Here is a 17785-nt window from a genome sequence, read left to right on the forward strand (position 1 = left end):
ATACAATATGTGTTTCTCCACACAGGCTCTGCTTGCTTTACTATGATCGTCTAGGTGTACTTACCTGTCTAAGTCCCGATGGCGCTATATTATATTAGCGTTAGTTATGTGCTCATTGCTTATCCCTTCCAATTATATATATTTTTTTTTGCAATGTGTTGCACCTACAAATTACAAATTCTACATGCGCCGTTTATTGTTGGAATGGTGGTATGCGCGAGTATGGGGTGTGATGGAAACACTATATGTCTATTATGTTGTCTGAGACATACGTTTGACACACTGTTCTCTAGGGGGGAGATCCTTCGCCTTCTGTCTCGGCAATGTGTGCTTCCACCTTGCGTCATTGTCAAGCTACGGCATTTGCTTAATCTCTGCTGCTTGCCTATCTCTGCGCATGCGCCTAGTCCGTGGGCTTGGGCAATTATGACAATGTCTGCTATACCCCTTCACCACTCCTTCAGGTTAGTTGATAGTTTTTGTTATGATGCTGAGATGGGGTTCTGTGATCCCCCTATAACCTCCCTCATGCATTGTACAGCACTTCTGTTCGGTAGGATACTCACTATGTGGCACCTACTAAACCAAGGATTAGATGTGTGCCACTAAATGGTCAATGAGTCACTTCTCTACCATCATTAGCATAATGCGTTATTGAAAGAAATATAAAAGGAAAAACTTTATTCTTTGATAAAGCTATTCGATTGTATATCTTATTTTGGTTCATGGTGCAAAGATGGGGTCTCTGACCCTATGAAACACTCCCCCCATTGGTTATTTATTTATTTTCTTTAGCCTCAGGTTAACTCAGTGTGTGATACCTATTTAGTTTAGATTAGATGCGTGCCACTAAATGGTTAATGAGTTCTCCTTGCTAGCATGGGTTACCATGGTAATGTCAGACGCTCAAAGACCTTTTTGTTACGTGAGACACATCACAGATACATTACTGGAAGGAGGTTCTTTGTCTTGGTGACGTGCACTTCCCCTTCGCGTCATCCTGGACGTTACTCAGCCGCCCGCCCATTATCTTGCATGCATTCACTGTGTGGGAGTGGGTTACCATGGCAACGCATGAAGCATGGGACATGTGCATCCGGCCTGACAGCGCGGGCTCCCGGCCTGCGATGTCTGGATTCACAGCGTCCATCTGTTTTACTGCTGCTCTCTGGGTAAGGCTTTCAATTATTCTATCAAGTGGCTGATATATAACCTGACACAAGTTTGTGCTCTGTACATGCACCTGATGAAGCCACCGTGAGTGGAGACACGCGTCGGGCTCTGCGGCGCCAGCTGTTCCTTCTCACGCACTGGTCCCCACCATTCGGTATTATCCTTCTCTGTGTGTCCTAGGCCCTGCTGCAGACATGTTCATAGATTAGCTTAGGGGCAAACTTGGCCATCTACAGCGACTGTGCATCCTTTTTATTCATGCGGGGGCATTTCCCATTATGTGGTTAGGATATTGTGCTACTTGACTATTTATTTATTTATGTATGCATTGTCATTCCACTGACTTGGTTCCCTGTTATTGATATTGGTTGCCTTAACCAGTCTGTAGGCACCTTAAGCTATATTTTGCTGTTTCAGCTTTTGGTGTATTCCACATGCCTTCTGTTAGCTATTCTTCTTTTTAATACATGCACTGCTGGGTCTATGTAGTATTGACCATCACAGATATTGTATAGAACCTGTGCGTTTGATATTACGCAAAAAAGGAAAAAAAAAGAAAAAGGAAAAGAAAGAGAAGAGAGGAGGAGAGGAAAGGAAAAAAAAAGGAATTTTTTTCAATAATTTTTTTTTTCAATTTTTTGTTCTTTTTCTTATCTCTATATCATTATACACCGTATCATCATTAACTATTTACTATTTTCATTTTCAGTGTACCAGCTGGCTCCTTAAACAGTGGTGTTCTCTCACTACTATTTTTAATGGTGTTTTACTTGTTTGTCGGTTTGTTATTTTGTGCATATGTGTCAGGAACTATTTGTATTCAATAAATTGATAGATTTTTATAGATCTTTGTTGTTATTGATAAATATTTGGTTACTTTGTGACTATTTGGGTGATCACTACTAGTTTGCATCTCTTCTTTTTTCTGTTCTCATACTTATTACTTTATGAGATGCTGCAGGTAGACCCCATTTATTAGATGGTGCCCTCCTCATTGTTTGGTGATGTACTAACTCTCCACTCGCCTTTGGCCTACTAGGACCCTCACTAGGCTATACACACTAACGGCAGCTTTCCGAGCTTCACCGATCTTATGGCGCCCGCACACCTTAAGCTCTAACTGGGCTCCTTGAATCTAGCTAGCAGGAGCCTCGTGCTCCACTGCTGAACTATTAACTGAGTTCTCTAGACTTGACTGAGCTCCACTGCAGACTGACCTCTCTTAGGCTTCTCTACTGCAGGAACTCTTCAGAGGAACTGAACTTCCTAGCTCGACCTTCCCTATTTATATGCCTAATGGGCTCCCTCTGCTGGTCTGAGGTGGAAGGTGGAGATGTGTGAATGTTTATGGGGGCCTCTTGTGGAGGATTCCATCAATGCACTCTTCTAGGATCTGTGATACCAAGCGCAGCTGGGTGTCACAGATGCTATTGACGACGAGGTTAGGTTGCGCCTTCCTGGACAGAGACGGAGTACTGGAAGCATGTCAACAGCTGCATCCTCAACCACAACTCTGCCTCTGACCACAAGTCGTGGTGGCTCTTCAGGTCGCATGGGCTCTAAGCCTTGCATAGCCTGGGCATTTTTTCAGATCGATAAGGATGACCCAACTCGTGTTATCTGTAATATTTGTCACCAAAAGCTAAGTAGAGGCCAAAAAATACATAGTTTGAGTACTTCATGCATGAACCATCACATGGATATGAAGCATAAGTTGCAGTGGGAAGCTCATTGTGCTACAATGCGGCCTAGCGGGCCGGGCCAACCACCGCCTGCCCCATCTTGTGCATCCGCGGCCTCTTCATCCTCTGTGACTGGGGGGACAGCAGTCACACATGTTTTTGGACGCAGACCTGCCACCTCTTTACCCGCAACAGCCAGTGTGATTGGCAGGTTATCATTTCATTTGGAAGTGGAAACACCAGCTGGTGTTGAGCGCTCTCAGACATCGAGAGCACCACCTTTGGATCAAGGCAACCTAACTTTTCCGCCTGCATCTTCCTCACAGACCGGCAGTTTGCCGGGGACACCCTACTCAACCCCGTCTAAGCACAACAGCCAGCCCTCGGTCCCTCAGATGTGGAAGTAAAAGACCATTTCCTCCTAGCCATGACAAAGCTAAGAGGTTGAATTTCACCATCTGCAAGCTGTTGGCTACAGAAATGCTGCCATTCCACCTGGTGAACACAGAGGATTTTCGAGACCTTATGTCCGTCGCAGTGCCCCAGTACCAGATGCCCAGTCGGCACTATTTCTCAAAGAAAGGTGTGCCAGCGCTACACCAGCATGTCGTACACAACATCTCCGCTTCTTTGAGAAACTCTGTGGGTGACAGGGTGCATTTCACCACAGACACTTGGACGAGTAGGCATGGACAGGGGCATTACATGTCGCTGACTGGGCACTGGGTAACTATGGTGACAGCAGTACAAGGGGCTGCTGTCCAAGTCTTGCTTTCCCCACGAGTTGTGCGTCAATCCTCTTTATCTCGAAGTTCCTCCACTGCTTCTGCCTCCTCAACCTCCTCTCGGTCCTACACCTGCACCCAAAGCCTGTCTGGTAATGCCACCCGCTTTCTAACTGCGCAGAAGGGATCCTGCACACCTCCTTACTATGCTGGCAGCAGGGCTCAACGGCATCAGGCGGTGTTTACTTTGAAATGTCTGGGAAATGTGAGTCACACAGCTGAGGAGCTGTGGTCAGCTCTGGAGACCAAGCTTCATGAATGGTTGTCTCCACTGGACCTGCAACCAGGGAAGGGCGTGTGCGACAATGCTGCAAACCTGCGGCCCTTCGCCGGGGCAATGTCACACACATGCTTTGTATGGCTCACGTGTTGAACCTGGTTGTCCAGCAATTTTTAGCCCACTATCCCGGACTAGATGGCCTTCTGTATAGGGCACGGTCGCTGTGTGCTCACTTCCGCTATTCGCATCCCGCTGCTCAACGACTTACATCTCTACAGAAGTCGTTGGGCCTGCCAGTTCACCGGCTGAAATGCAATATGCCGACACGGTGGAATTCAACTCTGCACATGTTGCAGCGACTGTGGCAGCACCGACAAGCCCTGGTGCAATACGTTCTGACGTATAGCCTGGGCCAACGAGATCCAGAGGTGGGGCAAATCACGCTGCAGGAGTGGTCTCACATCAGGGACCTATAAAGTTGCCACGCCCCCTGGGCCGTGGGGTACCCGAAGCCGGGCCGGTAGACGCTGGGGGTTGTAGTGACTGTGGCGGTGACCCGGTCCGTGACCCAGGGCAGTCAATCAAAGGGTAATTTGTATATATGGGTTTTATAATGTCCGACTACGTCACCTGTGGAGTGCGGCCAAAGGGGCCGCCGCTGCGGAACAGTCCTCTGAAGCTGGTGGTTTTGCAGCAATGGTATTATTACTCCCCACAGGAAGAGTGTAGCTTCAGGGCAGTGTGGGTGGATGATGGTTGTTGTAGTGCAGGGAGTCAGTAATGAACACAGAGTCCGTGTGATGCAGTCCCAAGATCTTTACTCACAGTTGTTGCTGTCCAGATTACAGGTACCAGAGCAATCTCCCCTGTCATGCTGTGCGTACTCAGTGAGGGGCTCAGTCCACCCCCAGATAGCTCCGGAGTACTTAGCAGGACCACCTTTTGTGTGTCCTTTCTCTAGCCTTCTCCCTGCACCTCACACCCAGTGACACTTCTATCCGGTATCCTCGGGCCTTGGCGGGCGACGTGTGTTCCGTCCCCTGGCTCCTATGTGGCTACCTTCTTAGTGAGACTGGTGTGGACTTTGGCCTGCAGTACATGAAATGCTGCAGCCTCCGGTTTCTAGTTGAGCCTTGCTGTTTCTCCGCTAGTTGAGGGACCGGTTCCCCTTATCTGGCCTGACCCCTCTACCTCCTGGTAGCAGCGGGCGTACGGGTGGCCTTCTGCACGGCCCATACCCCTAGGGTCCCCTCGGTTCTTGGAGCCTTCCTGCTCCCACTCCTCTCTTCTCTCCTTCAGTCCTGGGCCTCCCAGGCTAGGCCCGCCTCCAGAGCAGAGCTCATGCAGAGCCTCTGCTCCTGTCACTTCTCCTCCTCTGACTGGCTTGCTCTTTCTAAGATGGCTTCCTATTTATACTCTCCCTGTCATGTGCTCCCCTAAGCTGCTTTCTCCACCCACACCCACTACATAGGACCCTCCCGCCAGCTAGGTACCTGGGACTGTGCTCTCCCTTTCTAGCAATCTCGCCCTACCCCCACTGCGGGTATGTGTTGGATGCAGGTGTTAGGGTCCCGAACCATACTCCTTCCTTACCTGAGGGTGAGATACCACACCTCTGGGTGAGATGCAGTACCTCTGTGGTGACTGAAACCTCAGGGGCGCCACACACCCTTCAGCACAGTTTTGAAATGGCGACGAAGATGTTTAGTGCTGACGATGCCATTATCGGTATGACTATTCCGGTGATTTACATTCTGGAGCACACATTAAACAGAATTCAGAGTCAGGTGGTGGGACAAGAGGAGGTGGAGGAAGTAGAGAAGGAGTCGTATGCGGAAGGGATAACATCTCCAAGGTCCAGACTGTCGGCAGTACCAAGGTGGCAGACATGGAAGGGTGGGGGAGAGGGATTAACCAGGGCACATGGTAGCAGCCAAACTGTTGAGGAAGGTGCAGGAGCCGAGGAAGAAGTGGAGGACGAACTGGCGATGGGTATGTAAGACTCATCAGATGAGGGAGACCTTGATCACATTTCTGTTGTGTGAGGTTGGGGGGAGAGGGCAGAGGAAGGAAGCATGATTCTTACCTCGCTACCAACACAACAAGGACTTGGTCCTCTTGGATGCACAAGACACATGAGTGCCTTCTTGCTGCACTACCTGCAACATGACCCTTGGATTGTCAGAATTCGAAGTAATCCCGACTACTGGGTTGCCACACTCTTAGATCCCCGGTACAAAAGTAAATTAGCCGAAATAAACCAGTGGTGCACATAGTGAATCTCACAGTTCTAACTTGCAAACCGTGGGACTGTCGAGTCTTCATCACTCAAACCGTAACAGTAACGCAGTATCTGCTGATAACAGCAATTTTGTGGAATCATTTCACCACTTTTTTAGACCATCCTTTGCAAGGCCACAGGAGACAAGAAGTCTGACACATAGTCAACGCCTAGAGAGGATGGTACAGGAGTATCTCCAAGTGAACATCGAAGCCATGACTGTGTCACTGGACCCTTGCTTATTTTGGGATTCCAATCTGGAAAAATGTCCGGAGCTCGCCACTCACGCCTTGGAGATCTTGTCATGCCCTGCAGCCAGCGTTGTCTCTGAATGTGTGTTCAGCGCTGCTGGTGGTGTGCTGACAGATAAGAGCACGCGGCTGTCCACTGAGAATGTAGACAGACTCGCGTTCATAAAGATGAACAAATCATGGATCCGCAAGGACTTTTCTACCCCCGTGTCATCCTGGGGAGACTAAAAGCTTGAAGATTTGGTAAAATCACCTCACCAACCGTTTTAAGCAACTCTGGGGCAATTGATGCCACTTAAGTGGTGTCTGTGCCACAATTTTTGGAAAAAATGGAGACTCTTTTTGGAGTCCCCTTGCTGTGTTTTACGTGACGTTGGCATCGTCAATTCCAGGTGGGTGGGGTTGCTCCCCCCCCTTTAACTGTAAGAAACTACATACACTATGGCTTGGGATAACACAGATGGTTGAGTCTGAAGAGCTGTTTACTCAGAGGTCTGCTCCAAATCTTCAGTGTCTGCTAGTCAGCGTAGAATTTTTAACTGCATCTAGCCTAGGCAATACTTTGGGCGTAGTAGCCCAGCTGCGAAGCAAGCTGCACCGCCTGTGTATCTAATAAGAATTTTTAAATGCATCTAGCCTAGGCAGACTGTGGGGACCCCCAACCAAACCCAGACGCTCAGCCCCCCTACAACACCCCTTTCCTTGACAATACAATAATGTAACTCTTACAACTGGATGGGTGAGGATCGGACACAGCTTTATTAACTTTATACTCAATCCATTAGAAAGGCATTTTATTTCTAAAATAATTCAGCTTGTTGCAGAATGCCCTGGGTCTCCACACCGGCAAGCTGGCCAACAAGTGTAACTCTCCAACATGTCCTTTCTATTTCCAGGCCACGGAGGATCCTGCGTACTCGTATGCAGGACTCTGACCCCCATCCATCACTCTTAACGCTTGTTCCACTCCGTCCTGGAGTCCAGACAGGGATATGTCCAGTCCAATATCCATTAAGTGAACACCGTCGGGCCGTATGAGGCCTGCTTTATCTCCTTCCAGTTGTCGGTGTTGTATCACTACACCGCCTCTGTCTCTTCTAAATTTTGCCATCCGAATATGTATTACCCGCCTTGTCCGTTCGATGGCCGTGATGTCTCGCGCACCTTGCCATACCGCTATCTGCACATTCTCTGACAATACTATAGTTAGTTTTGTGAAAAATTCTCTGAAGCGCTCAGTGTCTAGTTTCATTATTGCCATTAGTTATGCGCTCTTGTGATGACCTAGGTCGTTTCCCCCAGCCTGTATTACTAACATGACCGGACCTCTTGCCTCTCTCCCTACCTTGATTACCTCCATTAGTACCTGTGGCCATAGCAGGCCTCTAATACCTCTCCAGATGACATATGTGTTATGAAACTCTAATTTCCTCCCACCTGGGTGGACTTTCGCCCTTTTTTCTGCCCAATATATATACGAGTAGCCTATCACCCACACTGTTGGCTTAGCGTCACCTGTAAAAGAAACAAACCACGTTAGGATAACATTTCCGGTCTTATGTATCTCGCCAAACACGTGGATCGCCATCTCCCTATCCTCTGAACTTCCGTTCCTGACAGTTCTGCTCTTGCTGCTTCCGTGGCCGCGCCTATGCGGAATGAGTGTGTCCCGTAATCTTTGGGGTGGTTCCCTGCCGATGTTATGCATTTATTAAATATAGCTTGGAACTGGTATCTTGATAATGGCATTCCATCAATGTGTGATAGGAAGAAATTACTTTGTGATCTGATGGTTATATATGTTTTTACTATTGTTACCCGACTCAGTGCACCGTTTGTGGGTTGTAGAAGTACCCAAGTGCCCCTGCCCGCTGGAACCGTTTTTGATTGGCGTATGCGTAGACGTATTGCATTATTGGCTATGACTACGTCCTGGTGTAATAAGCCTTCACTGGTGGTAATTTTGGATTGAGAGACTAATTCGCATATGCATAGCGCCCCGAAGAAGGCGATCGCAAATGCAGTAGACAGTAGTGTTGCTTCAAATTGTGAGTGTCATGTTAATGGTGTTAGGGATATGATGTGAGAAATCAGTTTTAGTGACACGGGACAGGACGTCTACACTCCTGACTTGGCTGACCCCTTTTCCACCCTTTTATGGATTGTTTGAGGATGAATCTCTTTGTCACATCTCCCCAATTCAGCAGTTGGAAGTGAAATGCTACTCCGGTCAGACACCGCTGCGCTGACACCCCTGATATGCCCCTCATCATTAGCTGGTGGAGAAATTCTATGGTGACTTGTAATCTGGCTTGTTCACATTGGTCAACCCGTCTGCCTGCTACTAGTCATGTCCACTCTTCCCATGCCTTACCGTATGCTTGCTACGTCGACGGGTCAACTGACGCTCTGATTAATGGCATCAACTATTCGCCACTAAATCCCATAGGGAGGGTGGGCAACTGTTGCCCGATGGGTGGGCATTGGGGAGGAGCTCTGTGAAAATCTGCCAATTAAATTGTGATAAAGCGTTAGCAGCAGCTTTAGACCCCTCAGCATCGTGGCTAGCGCGGACCCATACATTGTTTTTTAGGCACAGGAATGCTAGCCGGTGTAGTAGGCCTAGCACTGGGAGAGACGATGATGCCATCTTATTAATGCAGTGCGCTAGGCTGGTGTTTTTTGTTATGAAGCGTATATTTTTGTTAGCCTGGCACGCGCCCCATATTTCTATTGCTACCACTATTGGGAAGAAAAATTATTTTCCGGGCTAGATGTAGCTAAAAATTATTAGTAATTTGAAAGCTGGTGGAGCTTTGTATACATGGCCTAATAGAAGGAGTACCACACACTGCTAATATGCCCAAAATTATTTTACAGGCAAGATGCAGCTAAAAATTATTATTAATTTCAAAGCTGGTGGAGCTTGGTATAGATGGCCTAATACAATGAGTACCACACACTACTACTAGGCCCAAAATTATTTTCCAGGCAAGATGCAGCTAAAAATTATTAGTAATTTGAAAGCTGGTGGAGCTTAGCATAGATGGCCTAATAGAATGAGTACCACACACTGGTAACATGCCCAAAATTATTTTCCAGGCAAGATGCAGCTAAAAATTATTATTAATTTCAAAGCTGGTGGAGCTTGGTATAGATGGCCTAATACAATGAGTACCAAACACTACTACTAGGCCCAAAATTATTTTCCAGGCAAGATGCAGCTAAAAATTATTAGTAATTTGAAAGCTGGTGGAACTTAGTATAGATGGCCTAATAGAAGGAGTACCACAAACTGCTAATATGCCCAAAATTATTTTACAGGCAAGATGCAGCTAAAAATTATTATTAATGTCAAAGCTGGTGGAGCTTGGAATATATGGCCTAATACAATGAGTACCACACATTACTACTAGGTCCAAAATAATTTTCCAGGCAAGATGCAGCTAAAAATTATTAGTAATTTGAAAGCTGGTGGAGCTTAGTATAGATGGCCTAATAGAAGGAGTACCACACACTGCTAATATGCCCAAAATTATTTTACAGGCAAGATGCAGCTAAAAATTATTATTAATTGCAAAGCTGGTGGAGCTTGGTATAGATGGCCTAATACCATGAGTAGCACACACTACTACTATGCCCAAAATTATTTTCCAGGCAAGATGCAGCTAAAAATCATTAGAAATTTGAAAGCTGGTGGAGCTTAGAATAGATGGCCTAATAGAATGAGTACCACACACTGCTAATATGCCCAAAATTATTTTACAGGCAAGATGCAGCTAAAAATTATTATTAATTTCAAAGCTGGTGGAGCTTGGTATAGATGGCCTAATAGATTGAGTACCACACACTGCTACAGGCCCAAAAGGTTTTACTTGGCTAGGTGAGGTAAAAAAATTGTATTACATACACAGGTGGTATAGCTTGCAACACAGATAGGCTACTCCACTGACTAACACACACTGCAAGAGGCACAAAAGGATTTGCTTAGCTAGATTTAGCCAAATGCTGTGAAAAACACTTGCACAGCACTAAAACAGACCTGCCTGGCAAAAAGTGATAGGAACTGATGTAACCTAGCCCTCAAAAGGGCTGGAATTACAACTAGTCACTACTCCCAACCTATATGTCGATTTAAGAGCACAGACCTGCCTGCTAAAAGTGCTAGGAACTGCTGTAACCTAGCCCTCAAAAGGGCTGCAATTACAAACTAGTCCCTACTCCCTAAACCTTTCTGTCTATTTAAGAGAAAATTCGCTTGCAATTCACAGTTACACAATATAGCACTAACAGCAGCAGCAGTGCCGTCTAACACTCAGCTGCAGCAGTGAGAAAATGGTGGCGACAGGGAAAATGGCGGGGTCTTATAGGGCAAGAACATGTGACATACACAGCCAATGACACATGCCCTTGTTTGTGTGAAAAAAAGCACTTTGCTCCGTGTGTGCGCTGCTGATAGGCTGACAGACTGCACCTCCCCACTGTAAATGTGGGAAAGAGAAAAAAAATGGAGAACTTCATTATTTCTGCAGAGATCCATCCCATGCCCCTCCACCCACCCCGCTGTACACTCAAACTGTGTATTAACATTGATTATCAGCATTACTGCGAAAAACTCCAGTTACGATTTGGGTGCACGAACAGTTATCGAACATAACCTCGAACAGCCGGATTTTTTTCAAATCGTTCGGGTTCGTCGAACGGCTCGAACACCGCCCAAAACAGCTCGAATTTGAGATTGGCGAACAGTTCGATTCGAACACCGCTCATCTCTAATTATCATATGACCCAATGTGCACCTAAGGCCCCAAATCAAAGATGGTATTGGTCGACAACTGCAAAGCAAGCTGCCAGCAGCGGATATCGAAATCTGTGTGCTGCTGTATTCTATTGTTCGTATATTAGGCAATAATAACAACTTGCAGTTGTTCACACTTGCTTTATTCTGTTTGGAGGTGCTGGTCAGTTTTTTTTTTGTAGATGCTTATATATACACTATATACTTATATATGCTATATATGTAATAAATAAATACATATACTATGGTATATAAGTATATATGCTATGGTATAAAAGTATATATATCACAAGTATATAGTATACAAGTATATATACAATATAGTTGAATACATATCTATACATACAGTACAGGCCAAAAGTTTGGACACACCTTCTCATTTAAAGATTTTTCTGTATTTTCATGACTATGAAAATTGTACATTCACACTGAAGGCATCAAAACTATGAATTAACACATGTGGAATTATATACTTAACAAAAAAGTGTGAAACAACTGAAAATATGTCTTATATTCTAGGTTCTTCAAAGTAGCCACCTTTTGCTTTGATGACTGCTTTGCACACTCTTGGCATTCTCTTGATGAGCTTCAAGAGGTAGTCATCGGAAATGGTTTTCACTTCACAGGTGTGCCCTGTCAGGTTTAATAAGTGGGATTTCTTGCCTTATAATTGGGGTTGGGACCATCAGTTGTGTTGTGCAGAAGTCAGGTGGATACACAGCTGATAGTCCTACTGAATAGACTGTTAAAATTTGTATTATGGCAAGAAAAAAGCAGCTAAGTAAAGGAAAACCAGTGGCCATCATTACTTTAAGAAATGAAGGTCAGTCAGTCCGAAAAATTGGGCAAACTTTGAATGTGTCCCCAAGTGCAGTTGCAAAAACCATCAAGCGCTAGAAAGAAACTAGATCACATGAGGACTGCGTCAGGAAAGGAAGACAAATAGTCACCTCTGCTTCTGAGGATAAGTTTATCCGAGTCACCAGCCTCAGAAATTGCAGGTTAACAGCAGCTCAGATTAGAGACCAGGTCAATCCCATGACTCGCCCCCTGGGCCGTGGGGCACTCGGATCCGGGCAATAGGGGAACGATGGGGGTAGTAGTGGCAACCCGGTCCGTGGCTCAGGGTGGTCAGACCAGTGGTAGTCCGTTATGTGTTATTGATTATGTCCGACTACGCCACCCGTGGATTGTGGTTATTTGGAACCGCCGCTGCATGCAGACCGCTGGGGCTGATGAGGTGTGCAGCTAGGGTTTTGTGACTCCCCACGGGAAGAGTGCGGCCCCAGGGCAGTATAGTGGATGGTGGGAGTGATGGTAGTGAGAGTCCCAGTGCTGATAGTGCTGGAGGAGCAAGGAGCACACAGACAACAGGTTGCAGTCCAGGGTCTTTACTAGTACAGGTAAATTGACCCACGAACAGTCCCGGCTAGGAAGGGACCTGGATGTCTGAGAGCAATTGGGAGATTGGCCCTGGTCAGGGTGAGGGTGTAGGCCTACCGTGCTTTCTGTGCTCCTTCTGGCTATCTCCTCGTTATAGGGTAACAGCCCACGTTTCCGAGCTTTCCGTGTATTCTCGCCTGTATGGCCTGCGACGTGGGTTCCTTTCTACTCCCAGCCTTGAACGGCTTTGCTGGTCCCTTCTGTTGTGGCAGGGCCTCCAGGCTTCTTAGGCCAAGGAATATACAATCCCTGGCGGATTGGTTATCTGCTGGGGGATGTGGAATCCTCCCAGCCTCAGACACCAAAGTCTGGTAAAGTAAGTCTTTTATCTGCCAAGACAGGCTCTCTTCGCCTCTTGTCTCTGGCTTGTGGCTCTCCTCCTGCCACACTTCCTCTTAGGTGCAATACAACTGTCTGTCCCTGCTCTGCTCCGGGACACGTCTCAGTGCTGAGACAGGCCACCAAGTTCTCTCTAACCCTGCCCCCAGCACCAGCTTTTATAGGGGCAGCCTGCTCCCCCTACTGGCATGAGACAGGAGGTACTGCATGCTAAAGTTCCCCTGACTAGAGAACCTCCCCCTTACTCTCAGACACAGCTTTAATTACACTTGTGGCATCCAGGCCAGGGTGACACACCCACACAGAGTTCTAGCAGCAGACACATCTCTACAACAACTGTTAAGAGGAGACTTTGTGCAGCAGGCCTTCATGGTAAAATAGCTGCTAGGAAACCACTGCTAAGGACAGGCAACAAGCAGAAGAGACTTGTTTGGGTTAAAGAACACAAGGAATGGACATTAGACCAGTGGAAATCTGTGCTTTGGTCTGATGAGTCCAAATTTGAGATCTTTGGTTCCAACCACCGTGTCTTTGTGCGATGCAGAAAAGGTGAACGGATGGAATCTACATGCCTGGTTCCCACCGTGAAGCATGGAGGAGGAGGTGTGATGGTGTGGGGGTGCTTTGCTGGTGACACTGTTGCGGATTTATTCAAAATTGAAGGCATACTGAACCAGCATGGCTACCATAGCATCTTGCAGCGGCATACCATTTCCAGTGACTACATCCTGAAGCTCATCAAGAGAATGCCAAGAGTGTGCAAAGCAGTCATCAAAGCAAAAGGTGGCTACTTTGAAGAACCTAGAATATAAGACATATTTTTAGTTGTTTCACACTTTTTTGTTAAGTATATAATTCCACATGTGTTAATTCATAGTTTTGATGCCTTCAGTGTGAATGTACAATTTTTTATAGTCATGAAAATACAGAACAATCTTTAAATGAGAAGGTGTGTCCAAACTTTTGGTCTGTACTGTACATATGTTCTTATAGTAGTGTATATAAGAGTATTTATATACAGTGGCTTGCAAAAGTATTCACCCCCTTGACATTTTTCGTGTTTGGCTACCTCACAACCTGGATACGTCTGTGTGTGGTGGCTCTTGAACCAATGACTCCAGCAGCAGTCCACTCCTTGTGAATCTCCCCCAATTTTTGAAAGGCCTTTTCTTAACAATCCATTCAAGGCTGCGGTTATCCCGGTTGCTTGTGCACCTTTTTCTACCACACTTTTTCCTTCCACTCAACTTTTCATTAATATGCTTGGATACAGCACTCTGTGAACAGCCAGCTTCTTACCTTACCTTCTGACCTTTTTAAATGCAAAGAAAGCCTTTGCAGGTCTTTTTTGTTAAATATTCAAATTTACTGAGATAATGACTTTTGTGTTTTCATTGGCTGTAAGCCATAATCATCAACATTAACTGAAATAAACACTTGAAATAGATCACTCTGTTTGTAATGACTCTATATAATATGAGTTTCACATTTTGCATTGAAGAACTGAAATAAATTAACTTTTTAATGATATTCTAATTTTGTGAGAAGCGCCTGTATTTTGCAAAGACATATGGCTTTTTTTTTCCTTCACATTTTATATATAAAGCGTCTTTTTTAATTTTTTTAATGTCTGCTTTGTCTACTCTGTTGCCACAAATTGCTATCTGTGTGTACAGTTATGCAGCAACCTTTTTATTTAGGATTTAGCTTTTTTATGACAAGGGTGGAATAATTTAAAACCAAAACTCGGTTAAGTTAACAAATGAAATGTTATATTTTTGTCAAAAATGTTTGCTAACCCAAACATGGTACTGGTAACGGACTTGGCAGGGTGCTAGAGAAAGAAGTCATATTTGCCCTATTTTGCAAACTCTGTAAAGCGCATTAGCTGAGAGGAAGCATAGGGCATAATGGAGTATATGTTCACTCAATTCTTATGCATGCCTATATAGTGAGATCAGAACCCATGGAACAAATGCTGTATCCAATCAATACAGATAACAATCTCACTACTAGCATTAATGAACCTTGGGGGCTAAGGAACACCAGAAAAACTTCTTCCAGTTGAAATTTTAGAAGGCATAAACAATAAGCCTTGGTTATGGAAAGACAAGGTGCAGGTAGAGATAGACAATATGATTTTAATGTCAATCTGTAAGCTGGAAAGACACTCCAAAATTAATGGAAAAACAGATATAAAAAAACCCTGTCAAAAACATTGAAAAAAGCACTCAGGAAATAACCAAAAAGGAATGGTAAAATAGACACTTCCTGAAGTGTCTTCTTCTTGAACAACCGTCTGAAAAAGAAATTGTGTGCACACACCCTTATACTTCTCCTTCCTACTGGATGCACTACGATTATTTTAGAATTATAATTAAAGGAAAGTGGGAACTAAATATACAAGAGAAGAAAATATGGCTAATGAGCACTACTCACATAGAACTAAAAACTGGACCATACTGTATATGTATAAACAGCTGGATGTCTATGTAGTTTACAATAAAGAATTTGAATTAAAATAAATACTTATTTTTGTTTAGTTTTCCTTCCAATAACAATATATTTTATTCACTGTAGTTTATGTAACTTTCAAGGCTATAACACACAATTGCAGTACATCATACACTCATACTTCAAGGAGGTCAGAAAGAAATATATTTATCTTTGCATCCTTGCAATATTATTTTGCTAATGCGTTTTCTATCCAACATACGTACATTATTATTCAAGCACAACAGTGTGAGACTGTCACCAAGAACCTTGAACTTGTCAAGCGATAAAATCAAAGTTTCTTTTCTAGCATTATTTTAACTGCTTTGCATACCCTGATGTAACTATATATCACAGTCAACACGCGCATATATGAAGCGGGCTCAGGAGCTGAGCCTACATAATGCCCAATGAGCAGCAGTGAGCTTCTACACCAATTTCCTGTGGCCTTCCCATGATGCAGTCATGAGGTTCCAATTGGTTACTTTGGCAGCTGAGGGCCTATGCTGGTCCTCCTATGAAGCCAATCCTTAGGCAGGGATTCATAGGAAGATGGCAATTTAACTATATTGCAATACTATGGTATTGCAGTATACTGTATAGTTTGAGTGATAAATGATCAGCTTCAAATCCCCTAAGCAGTTTAAAAAATAGAAGAAAGAATGCCTTAAAAATATAATATAAAAAGAAATTAAAAAAATATAATTTTGTCATTTTGGCAGGTAATTTTTACTGCACAACAAATTCTGGAAACAAAGAAACTTCAAAAACAAGGATGGAATTGCAGTTTTTCACAAATTCACCCTATTTGGAATTCTGTAAATCTTACTCTCAGTGCAAACCCTATTCTGATCTGTTCAGTCATTGGAGTCTCTGGGGATCCAGCAAAAAAAGATGAAAAATAGAATACTATATCCATATTCCATCTGTTTTGCATATGATTGTAACTGGTCCATAGCTTAGTGTCAATGGATAAAAAAAAAATTCAAACAGTTTACATTCTTTAGTTTTTTAAAACAGATGAAAAATAAAACTGATGCAAAAAAGGTGGTCCATGGGAAAAAAACATCTGCTTTGATAGATGTAGAAATGTAAATTAATGAGTGAATCTAGTCTAATAGTAATTGATTTATTAATGCCATATATGAATGTTGACCTCTTAATTATTTTTAATTAGCTACATAACACCTTATCTGACAAAGTCGTTGTGTTTATGTATATATATAAATGACTCAAAATTGAAATTGCAACACCAAGAAAGAGAAGCTGTAAGGTTATGCAAATTGAGGAAGCTCATAGCATTTATGGCTTAGATCTTCAAATGATCAAATTTTAAAGCACCTAGCTCCAATCTATGTCATTTGGAAGGGGCATCAAAGTCAGATTGAAGCAATTATTTTAAGCCACATGAAACCACAGAAATTGAATTGTCTTGTGTGATGATTTTGCGATGACTGTTGGTCGATTGTCAATTTTCGCCACTTGTCGCAAACTGAGGCAAACAGAATCCTTGAATTGAGAGATCTTGGTCTATGACACTAGCAGATCGCAATGGGCATAGGCCGAGAAGTCAGCACTAGTGATGAGCGAGTATGTTTTGTTAACCCTTTTGCCGAGTATGCTTGGGTGAGCACCGAGTATTTATAGCTGCTCGGTGATATGGTTGCATCGCTCCCGTGTGCATGATTTGCGACAGTTTGACAGCTTTAATACATGTGAGGAATAGGTAAGAAGCAGACGTTCCTCACATGTATTAAAGCTGTCAAACAGTCGTAAATCATGCACACGGGAGTGATTCAAACATATCACCGAGCAGCTCTAACTACTCGGTGCTAGCCCGAGTATACTTGGCAAAAGAGTTAACAAAACATACTCACTAATCACTAGTCAGCACTGTTCAACATTGCATGTCCTAGTAGATGGGTGAACAATGATGAACTGGAATCACAGCAAAAGATGCACAAAGGAGAAACTCTGCAAGGACAGATCAGATTAGAAGAATGGTGCGTGCGGAGTGATCCATTCTATACTGCATGCAAACTTGAATATCACATACCAAGCTTAAAGCGTCAAATAATGACTGTACAAACCATAAGAAACCATTTACATAACATTGAACTATGAGCCAGATGTCCAGCTACAGGTGTCCATTGAACTCATGCCACCTCCCATAAAGGCTCTCAAGGTACACAGCAGGATGGCAATGGAGGCTTAAATGGAGGTGTATCCTCTTCAGGGATGAGTCCTGCTTTTGCTTTAGATGCAATAATTGTCGGAGATTGGTCTGAAGTACACATGGGTAAAACCATGAAGAGGACTT

Source organism: Phyllobates terribilis, unplaced genomic scaffold (assembly GCF_046119375.1).
Source record: "Phyllobates terribilis strain yellow unplaced genomic scaffold, ASM4611937v1 Scaffold_3__8_contigs__length_932513732, whole genome shotgun sequence".
Classification (NCBI taxonomy): Eukaryota; Metazoa; Chordata; class Amphibia; order Anura; family Dendrobatidae; genus Phyllobates; species Phyllobates terribilis.